Here is an 11,496-nt window from a genome sequence, read left to right on the forward strand (position 1 = left end):
ACAGTGGGTGTGCCCTGCTAAACAAAGAAGATATCGTCGATGTACCGCGTCCAAAGTGGGACGCGGTCCACCAACCCCTGTTCGTCGGACAGGAAGAGGTCCCTCTCCCACAGCCCCAGAAAGAGACAGGCGTACGAGGGCGCAAAAGAGGCCCCCATAGCCGTCCCCTGGAGCTGAAGGTAGAACGACCCCTTAAACACAAAAAAATTGTGAGTGAGGGTGAACTCCAGTAGTTCCAGCAGTAGGTCCCTCAAACCACAAGATAGTGTGGACATGCCAAGATAATATCGAATGGCAGAAATACCATCAAGATGTTTAATATTGGTGTAGAGGGACTCTACATCAGCCGAAACCAGTAGAGTATCACCCCCAAAGCACAACCCATCAACCTTGCGCAATAACTCCCCTGTGTCTTTGAGAAAAGAAGGAAGGTTGATGACCAAGGACTGGAGGTGGAAATCGATCCATTTGTTTATATTCTCGAGGAAGTTTCCCCTACCTGAAATTATAGGCCTCCCTGGTGGTGACGTGGTATTTTTATGTATTTTAGGGAGGAGATACAACGTGGCTATGGTGGGCTCAGACACCACCAGTGCGGAAGCCAGGTCCTTGGTGATAACGTCGCTCTGTAAAGCCCGCTTAATGATGGTATCTAATTGGGCACAGTATGCAGAGAGGGGGTTATAGGTCAGTTTTTTATAACAGGTTGTATTGTTTAACTGCCGAAATGCCTCCCTCTCATACATAGCTGTTGGCCACAGAACGACGTTACCACCCTTGTCCGCTGGCTTCACAAGAACATCTGGCAGCCTCTGAAGAACCCCAAGCCTAGCTCTCTCCTCCCGTGACAAATTATCCCTGGGAATGAACCCTGGGATTTTGTTAAACTCCTCCGTCACCACCTTAACGAAGAGGTCTATGTTGGCACATGATGACAGAGGGGGAAACTTCCTTGACCGGGGGCGTATAGAAGGAGGAACCTTACCTCCTTCATGCAAGTGCTCCACCGCCAATTCCTCCAGAATCCTTAGCGCATCTTGTTCCTCCTCTGTGGGGAATAGAAGTTGTAAATCGTTGTTATAGAAGTATCGCTTAAACAGTAATGACCTTGCAAAGATATTTAAATCTTTCACCGTTGTAAAAATATCAAATTTTGATGAGGGTGAAAAGGACAGACCCTTCCCAAGGAGCTGGAGGTCAGCATCAGACAGGCAAAAACTACTCAGATTAATCACCTTATTGTCCCTATTGCTGGGATAAGATGATGTCACAGCCGATCTTTTATAAGGATGGAACGAATGGTCACGGAATCTGGTTCTATCCAAACCGCCTACTGCTCCTTCAGACGCAGAGGAGATATCAGACTTTTCACTGATGGATGATACAGAAACAGTCGATGGAGTCCTGCAGAGACCCTGATTATTTTTACTCCTCCAAAGATATACTCTCTTTGTTTGATAATCCCTCAAATCCCTATTATATTTAAGGATTTGGGATTCTTTGATCTTTTTGACTAATGTATCCAGGGATTTCTCCACCTCGATTTCAAATTTTTGGATTTTGTCCGTAGGACAATTAGCCCGGATTTCCACTTGGGCTTTATCAATCACATCATCAAGTTCAGAGATGCTAGAAGCATTAAGATTAATCAAGAGCTGCATCAAAGTCAACGAGCATATATTGCAGGTATCCTCCCACTTGGTAATAAATTGCTCATCCTCCACCGGGTATGATGGAATCACACGGACTCTGAGACCCCTGGGAATCATTTTACTATTAACATATTTTTCCATAAAGGATCGGTTCCACCAGATCCTAGTACGTCTGGTAATCATTGTCCTCATGGACGTCAGTTTCTCCTTCCATATGGGATCGCCCGGCTGCTGCACACTACTCCCACTGCCCCCAAACACCTGATCCATCTGATTGAGCCATGATTGTTCTTTGGCTCTGTAGTCCATGTTGTCACCAGAAAAGCCTGTGCATAACACAGAAAGAATTAATATATAATATAGATTCAGTGACATTGTCTGTAAACAGGGGACAAAAGAATGACCAATGGGCAGACACCCAAAAGGTCCTAACAGTACCCCAATGCAGTAGGACAAATCACAGGATAAACTGCAATATATAACATAGAAACAAAAAAAGCACCCAAGCAGTATTATAATCCAAAGTATCAAAATAGTTTATTACAACAATACAACATATGTCAACAAGCAGGTAAGGGTGGACATAAGGGAGATATGCACACAGAGTAACACAATATGCCCACACGGAACAGCTGACGGTACGGGGGGTGAGTCATATATAACACATATAACACCTGGGGGGGAGATCACATCACAAAACTATCATAAAGCCAATAAGGCTAATATAGATATAAATACAAAACCTCACTCCCATGGTAGATTACCCCGTCATATTATATGGCGTAGAAAAGCATAACAAAGGGGGAGGGAACAAACCCCCAATCTTACCCGTAATAAGTGCACCACCACCGCACCGTCCACCGCTCACCCCGACGCGCGTTTCGATATGAAACCTTCTTCAGGGGGCGTGTCGTGGTTAACCGTGTATAGCGTTTATATAGCGTGTGTTATTTAAGCTGAACCGGAAGTAAAATATCGTCACTATGATGACGCACGTACCAGGTACTTGTAGTGAACCATACTACATACTACATACATACAACATGCATACTACATACATACTGCATACATACATATAACATACATACTACATACATACCTACTACATACATACATACATACTACATACAACATACATACTACATATATACATACTACACACATACTACATACATACTACACAAAATTCATTCATACTTACATACAATACATACATATAGACATACAATACATACAGTATAACAAAGATTACATACTCACCATCACTTGTCATTTTGATCCCCAAAGCCAGTGTCATCTGTAAAAAATATTAAAATAACAAACAAACAATATACTCCCTGATCCGCAGAAATCCACGAGTGTCCCACGACGATCTCCCGTGGAGAACGGCAGCATCAGCTGATGCGACCGCTCTCTAGGGGCTCCAGGAATACAATGACGGGAGGAAGGTATCCTTCTGCTCTGTATTCCTCAACCGCTGTAAAAAAATAGTCCCTAGTCTCACGTATGGCATTGCTGTGCGAGAAATTTTCCCACACAGCAATTGCCATAAAGCGAGACTCTGAACTCTAGTAACCTCTCAGTGATGCACTGCAGGAGCCATTGTCTCCTGTTAGTGTGTCACTGAAGGTCCTATAGAGCAGTGACATCATCTGATGTCACTGTTCTATAGCGGAGATCATCGTGGGACACTCGTTATTAATTGGACTATGGCGGACAGGTAGTATACGGTTTATTATTTTACGTATTTTGCAGGCGCTGAAGTATGGTAAGTATGGTTATATGAAGAATATTAAAATACTTTTTTCCTAATGTGTGTGTTTTATTAACCATTTACTAGTATTGGATTAATAATGGATAGGCGTCTTATTGACGCCTCTCCATTATTAACCCGACTTAATGTCACCTTACAATAGCAAGGTGACATTAACCCCTTATTACCCCATATCGCACCGCTACACAGGAGTGGGAAGAGAGGGGCTAAGTGCCGGAATTGGCACATCTTACAGATGCACCATTTCTGGGGCTGTTGCGGCTGGTATTTCTAGACGGGGGGGGGCCAATATCCATGGCCCCTCGCTAGTCTATGAATATCAGCCCGCAGCTGTCTGCTTAGCTTTTCTGGCTATAAAATATAGGGGGACCCCACATCATTTTTTGCAGGGTCCCCCTATTTTAATAGCCAGTAAAGGTTACGCAGACAGCTGCAGGCTGATATTCATAGCAGGCTACAAATATTGGCCCCTGGCCATCAGCTTTCCCCATCTGGCGCAGAAAATTGCGCGGGAGCCCATGCCGTTTTTTTCTGGTTTTTTTTTTAAATTAAATGCTCATTAAAGCCTTTTTCATACTTGCGTCGGTAAGGGTCCGTCGCTATGCGTCGGGGCGACGTACTGACGCATGTTGTGAAATTTGTGCATGACGTGGGCAGCGGATGCAGTTTTTCAAAGCATCCGCTGCCCATTCTGAAGTCTGCAGAGGAGGGGGTGGAGTTTCGGCCGCGCATGCGGGGTAGAAAATGGCGGATGCGACGGACAAAAAAAGTTCACTTGAACGTTTTTTTCGTGCCGACGGTCCGCCAAAACATGACGGATCCGTTGCATGACGGACTCGACTTGTGGCCATCCGTCGCGATCCGTCGCTAATACAAGTCTATGGGTAAAAACGCATCCTGCAAGCACATTTGCAGTATCCGTTTTTTTCCCAAAACGACGGATTTTTGCAATGGATTGCTAAAAACGCAAGTGTGAAAGTAGCCTTAGAAACATCGGCCTTTCTATTATATATCTATGGATATATCTATGTATAGATATATTTATAGATAGCAAACAAAAAAGGAACAGCACAACTTCTACTTATCTTCGGGTGCAAGGCCTCCGGCAACCAGTCCAACGACTGCACCAGGATTATGAAAGCTCAAAAAAAGAGGCAGCACTCCATTTCGTCTGTGAGAATGTGGAAGGTTTAATCAACCCACTTCACTGGGCGACGTTTCAGCTCCATCTGAGCCTTTCCCAAGCCAAGAAAGGCTTGAGAAAGGCTCAGATGGAGCTGAAACGTCGCCCAGTGAAGTGGGTTGATTAAACCTTCCACATTCTCACAGACGAAATGGAGTGCTGCCTCTTTTTTTGAGCTTTTATATTTATAGATAGATATATCTATAGATACATAGATGTATTATCCATATATCTGGCTGCTTTCACACAAGGTTTTTGCCGTCAGGCACAAACTGGCGAGTTTTGGAAAAAAGGATCCGTTTTTTTCTGCCGGATCCGTTTTTTTTCTCATAGAGTTCCTCTGTATGTGTTTTCCATCCGGCAGAAACAGCTTTTTTGACAGATCCGGCAAAAAACGGATGAAACGTGTGGCCATCAGGCGCAATCTGGCGCTAATACAACTCTATGAGAAAAAAATGGATCCGGCGGAAAAAACGGATCCTGCAAATGTGCTCGCAGGATGTGCTTTTTACCCATAGACTTGTACTAGCAACAGATCGCGACGGATGGCCACACGTCGCGTTCGTCGTGCAACGGATCCATCGTGTTTTGGCGGACCGTCGGCACGAAAAAACGATCAAGTGAACGTTTTTTTGTCCGTCGCGTCCGCCATTTTCTACTGCGCACACACGGACGAAACTCTGCCTCCTCCTCCCCGGACTTCAGAATGGGCAGTGGATGCGTTGAAAAACTACATCTGCTGCCCAAGTTGTTCACAATTTTCACAATGTGCATTGGTACGTCAGCCAACGCATAGCGATGGACCCGTAGCGACGCAAGTATGAAAGAGGCCTTTATGAGCGTTTAATTAAAAAAAAAAAAAAAAAAAAAACAGAAAAAAACAGCGTGGGCTCCCTCGCAATTTTCTGTGCCTCGGGGAAAGCCGATGGCCGGGGGCCAATACTTGTAGCCTGCTATGAATATCAGCCCGCAGCTGTCTGCGTAGCCTTTACTGGCTATTAAAATAGGGGGACCCCAAAAAAAATTATGTGGGGTCCCCCTATATTTTTTAGCCAGAAAGGCTATGCAGACAGTGCGGGCTGATATTCATAGCCTAGAGAGGGGCCATGGATATTGGCCCCCCCGGACTACAAATACCAGTCCGCAGGGGCCTCAGAAATGGCGCATCTGTAAGATGCCCCAATTCCGGCACTTAGCCCCTCTCTTCCCACTCCCGTGTAGCGGTGGGATATGGGGTAATAAGGGGTTATTGTCACCTTGCTATTGTAAGGTGACATTAAGTCGGGTTAATAATGGAGAGGCGTCAATAAGACGCCTATCCATTATTAATCCAATACTAGTAAATGGTTAATAAAACACATACACATTAGGAAAAAAAGTATTTTAATATTCTTCATTTAACCATACTGACCATACTTCAGTGCCTGCAAAATATGTAAAATAATAAACCGTATACTACCTGTCCGGAGTAGACCAATTAATAACGAGTGTCCAACGACGATCTCCCCTATAGAACAGTGACGTCTCTGCTCTATAGAACCGTCAGTGACACACTGACAGGAGACAATGGCTCCTACAGTGCATCACTGAGAGGTTACTAGAGTTCAGAGTCTCACTTTATGGCAATTGCTGCGTGGGAAAATTTCTCACACAGCAATGCCATAAGTGAGACTAGGGACTATTTTTTTTACAGCGGCGGAGGGATACAGTGCGGAAGGATACCTTCCTCCCATCATTGTATTCCTGGAGCCCCTAGAGAGCGGTCGCATCAGCTGATGCTGACGTTCTCCACGGGAGATCATCATGGGACACTCGTGGATTTCTGCGGATCAGAAATCCGTTTGTTTGTTATTTTCAGATTTTTTTTTACAGATGACACTGGCTTTGGGGATCACAATGACAAGTGATGGTGAGTATGTAATCTATGTTATATGTACTGTATGTCTATATGTATGTATTGTATGTAATGTATGAATGTATTGTATGTAGTATGTATGTAGTATGTATGCAGCATGCATGTAGTATGTATGTTGTATGTATGTAGTATGTAGTATGTATGTAGTATGTTGTATATATGTTGTATGTATGTATGTAGTATGTATGTTGTATGTATGTAGTATGTATGTAGTATGCATGTAGTATGTATGTATGTAGTATGTATGTTGTATGTATGTAGAATGTATATATGTAATATGTATGTAGTATGTATGTAGTATGTATGTATGTAGTATGTATGTTGTATGTATGTAGTATGTATGTTGTATGTATGTATTATGTATGTATGTTGTATGTAGTATGTTGTATGTATGTATGTATGTTGTATGTATGTAATATGTATGTAGCATGTTGTATGTATTTATGTAGTATGTAGCCTGTTTCCCCAAAAATAGGGCACCCCTTGAAAGTACAGCATGCTAGGGGGAGCACTGTGCCTGCTAATATAAGGCACCCCCCGAAAATAAGGCATACCTTGACTGTGCATGGGGCATGCAGTTGTGTCTCACTCCTTCTGTCCGGAGCCTGCCACTGCAGCTGCACTCTTCGCAGGAGTTAATCACAGCCTCAGAGCTGTGTGCTGATCTCTGCCCATGAGCCCTGCGCCAATCACAGTGCAGGAACAATGGGCCAGCTGACGTCATCCATAGCCTCTGATTGTTCCTGGGTTGCGATTGGCCCAGGGCTCCTGCGCTCTGATTGGCCCAGGGCTCCTGCGCTATGATTGGCCCGAGGCTCCTGCACCACCAAAGCACTGAAAGCAGCACCACGGAGGAAACCAGTAAGAAAGTGAAAGTGTAAGTGTGTGTGTGTGTGTGTGTGTGTGTACGGTACACACATGGGAGGCTGCAGTGGGATACTGTGATAATGGGAGGCTGCAGTGGGATACCGGGATGATGGGAGGCTGCAGTGGGATGATGTGGGATGATGGGAGGCTGCAATACTGTACTGTAGAATGATGGGGCTGTAATGGAATGATTGGAGTGCTGTATTGGGGACTGTAAAGGGATGATGAGGGCAGCAATGGGATGAAGGGAATATCTGGGGCTGCAAAATGATGATGGGGCTGCTACGGTAAAGGAACTGCTATGGGTGATTGTAACGGTAGCGGTACAGTGCCCACTTTTCAAACTAGTTATGCTAATCATTTACCCCACCGGTGTGTTTTCCGGTTTAGGGCTATTTAAGTGAGACACATGGGTCTTTTGGAATGTCATGATTAAGGGAGCTTAGTCTCCAGAAACGCGTTGAGATTCTTACCCATATGGCTTGTGCTGAAGTCTGTATACTCTATGCTTAATAGTATGTGAATAAAGAAAACTCTTTTTTATGGATTCGGTGAAGCTGGACATTCTTTTCTTTTTTGGACTCTATACGCCTGAACACAGCGGGTCCGTGCTCCCGAGATTGGTTTATGCATTACGGGTGAGCTGGTTTATATTCCTTCTTTCAAAGACATTTTAGAGCCCTTATGTTTTGTGGCCCTGTGTGGGAGTCAGGCAATTACAGTACCGTACCGTAGTGTATTACTTTGATTTGTTGTCTGCTTTTCTGCTGAACGGTCTACCCTAAAGTACCGTACTGTAAAAGAAATACCGTAAACAATGGTGATACGGTATATTTTTACCCCTAGACATGAACGCTAAAAGAAAGAGCTATTCCGTCGAGTACAAAAAAAGGAATCGTGGAAGAATCTTGGAGCAAAAATCTTACTGAATTCTGCAAAGAGAAAATGTTGAGTGTCCGAATGGTCCAAAAATGGTGAGATTACAGTAACCTCAGTCAACAAGTGGACAGCAGAAATGCTAAAAAGCGCAAAGCTGGATCTGGTCGGCAACCCATTATATTCCGAGCTGGAAGACCTGATCTGTGAGTGGGTGGCTGACAGGAGAGCAAAGACATTGGTTGTGACTAGGGCTCAGATTCAAGAATTTGCCCTTGCAATGGCACCACAGTTTGAAATTGCCCCTGAAGAATTCAAGGCATCACCACACTGGCTGGATAACTTCCTTCAACGAAGTGAACGGTCTTTGAGAAGATCCACAACACTCTTTAGGCTGGAAGATGCTGAAATTATTAAACGCGCATTTGCATTCAAGACCTTTGTTGATGACGCTGATTTCTCTAAATACAATCTTTCCAACATGATTGCCATGGATGAAACTGCAGTGTTTATGGGCCAAGCATCTCAAACAACAATTGAACAATGAGGTGCCTCCTCAGTGTACGTTCCCTCCACTGCTTATGAAAGTGCACGTGTTACCTGTATTTTGGCAATGCGTCTGGATGGCACTAAAGTCCCACCTTTACTCATTTCAAAGGGCAAGAAAGACAAGATTGAACGTGTTTCAGGCATTTATATTCCTGAAACTGAAAAAGCCTGGGCCACACAAGCAGTTATCAGGAAGTGGGTTGATTTAGTTCTGCCGCTTGTTATGCAAGGGAGCCAAAGAGGAATGCTGATCTGGGATGCAGCCAGCAAACAACGCACCAAAGACATGAAGAACTTCCTTCATGAGAGAAAAATAGATTAAATATTGATTCTTGCAGGAATGACGGCTTATCTCCAGTCTCTTGATATCGCCATTAACAAGCCATTCAAGGACAATTTGCGTGTGGAAATCAATGACTACATTGAAAATAGAATGGAGAGAAATCAACGTGGAAACTCTGAAACCTAAACTGCCAGAGATTGTGATTTGGGTGAAGAATTCATGGGAGAAAATCACTGACACTTGCATTGCAAATGCACTACGAGCAGGCTACCTTGCCAAGAACTGCTCATTTAAGGACAGTGCTATTGCTAGACATGAGAGATATGGGCCAATGATTCTGAAAGAAATGGAGTCACAAGAAATTCCACAGGAACTTCAGAGTTTGGATTGTTATGATGATGTTCCAGAAGATGATGACATGGCTGTCATTGAATAAATCTTGTTTTGCGTTATTAAATATTGAGATCAGTAAATGAACCATTGTTCATTGTTTTACATGTTGTACATTGAAATAACGTAATTATACGGTAGTAACAAGAAATTCTTGATACGATTCACAGTTTACTTGATTCTACTATTTTGTGATGACTACTGTTCAGCATACGCTGGTATGTTAATAAATGTAAATTTTTTTGTTAAAAAAAAAATTGTCAATTCTTTTTCTTGAGAAAATAAGACACCCCCCGAAAATAAGACATGGTGCAACTTTCGGAGCAATTAATTAATATAAGATGGTGTCTTATTTTCGGGGAAACAGGGTATGTAGTATGTATGCAGTATGTTGTATATATGTTGTATGTATTTATGTATGTAGTATGTATGTTGTATGTATGTAGTATGTATGCATGTAGTATGTATGTAGTATGTATGTATGTAGTATGTTGTATGTATGTTGTATGTATGTAGTATGTATGCAGTATGCATGTTGTATGTATGTAGTATGTATGTTGTATGTATGTAGTATGTATGTTGTATGTATGTAGTGTGCATGTAGTATGTTGTATGTATGTATGTATGTTGTATGTATGTAATATGTAGGTAGTGTGTTGTATGTATGTAGTATGTATGTTGTATGTATGTTGTATGTATTTATGTATGTTGTATGTATGTAGTATTATGTTGTATGTATGTTGTATGTATGTAGTATGTATGTAGCATGTATGTATGTAGTATGTATGTAGCATGTATGTTGTATGTATGTAGTATGTATGTATGTAGTATGTATTTAGTATGTTGCATGTATATTGTATGTATGTAGTATGTAGTATGTATGTAGTATGTAGTATGTATGTATGTAGTATGTATGTTGTATGTATGTAGTATGCATGTAGTATTTTGTATGTATGCATGTTGTATGTAGTATGTTGTATGTATGTAGTATGTATGTAGTATGTATGTAGTATGTTGTATGTATGTAGTATGTATGTTGTATGTATGTAGTATGTATGTTGTATGTATGTAGTATGTATATAGTATGTATGTAGTATGTTGTATGTATATTGTATGTATGTAGTATGTATGCAGTATGTATGTTGTATGTATGTAGTATGCATGTTGTATGCATGTAGTATGTAGTATGTATGTTATATGTGTGTAGTATGTATGTAGTATGTTGTATGTATGTATGTTGTATGTAATATGTATGTAGTATGTATGTATGTAGTATGTATGTAGTATGTTGTATGTATGTATGTAGTGTGTATGTATGTAGTATGTATATAGTATGTATGTATGTAGTATGTATGTATGTAGTATGTATTTATGTAGTATGGTTGTAGTATGTATGTATGTAGCATGTATGTATGTAGTATGTATGTTGTTTGTATATATGTATGTAGTATGTATGTAGTATGTACTGTATGTAGTATGTATGTTTTTTTTTACATTCAATACATTAGCCGGATGATGGGACTACTACTGTCCCATCATTGTCTAATGTGTCAATCACTACCATTGTAACAGGCATAGCCCGATGGGACTTGTAGTCCCATCGGACGATGCCTGCACACAAGCACAAAGACCCCCTGCAGGCCGCACAGACCCCCGAGAGGCCCGTACAGACCCCGGCAGGCCGCACAGACCCCAGGCAGGCCCGTACAGACCCCTGGCAGGCCGCAAAGACCCCCAAGAGGCCCGTACCGACCCCCAGCAGGCCGCACACACCCCCGGCAAGCAGCACAGGCCCACGAGAGGCCCGCACAGACCCCTGACAGACCGCACAGACCCCCAGCAGGCCCGTACAGACCCCCGGCAGGCCCGCACAGACCCCCGGCAGCCCACACAGACCCCCGGCAGGCCTGTATAGACCCCTGGCAGGCCCGCACGGACCCCCGGCAGCCAGCACAGACCACCGGTAGGCCCGTACAGACCCCCGGCAGGCCCGCACAGACCCCCCAT

The sequence above is a fragment of the Ranitomeya variabilis genome, chromosome 8, assembly GCF_051348905.1.
Source record: "Ranitomeya variabilis isolate aRanVar5 chromosome 8, aRanVar5.hap1, whole genome shotgun sequence".
Classification (NCBI taxonomy): domain Eukaryota; kingdom Metazoa; phylum Chordata; class Amphibia; order Anura; family Dendrobatidae; genus Ranitomeya; species Ranitomeya variabilis.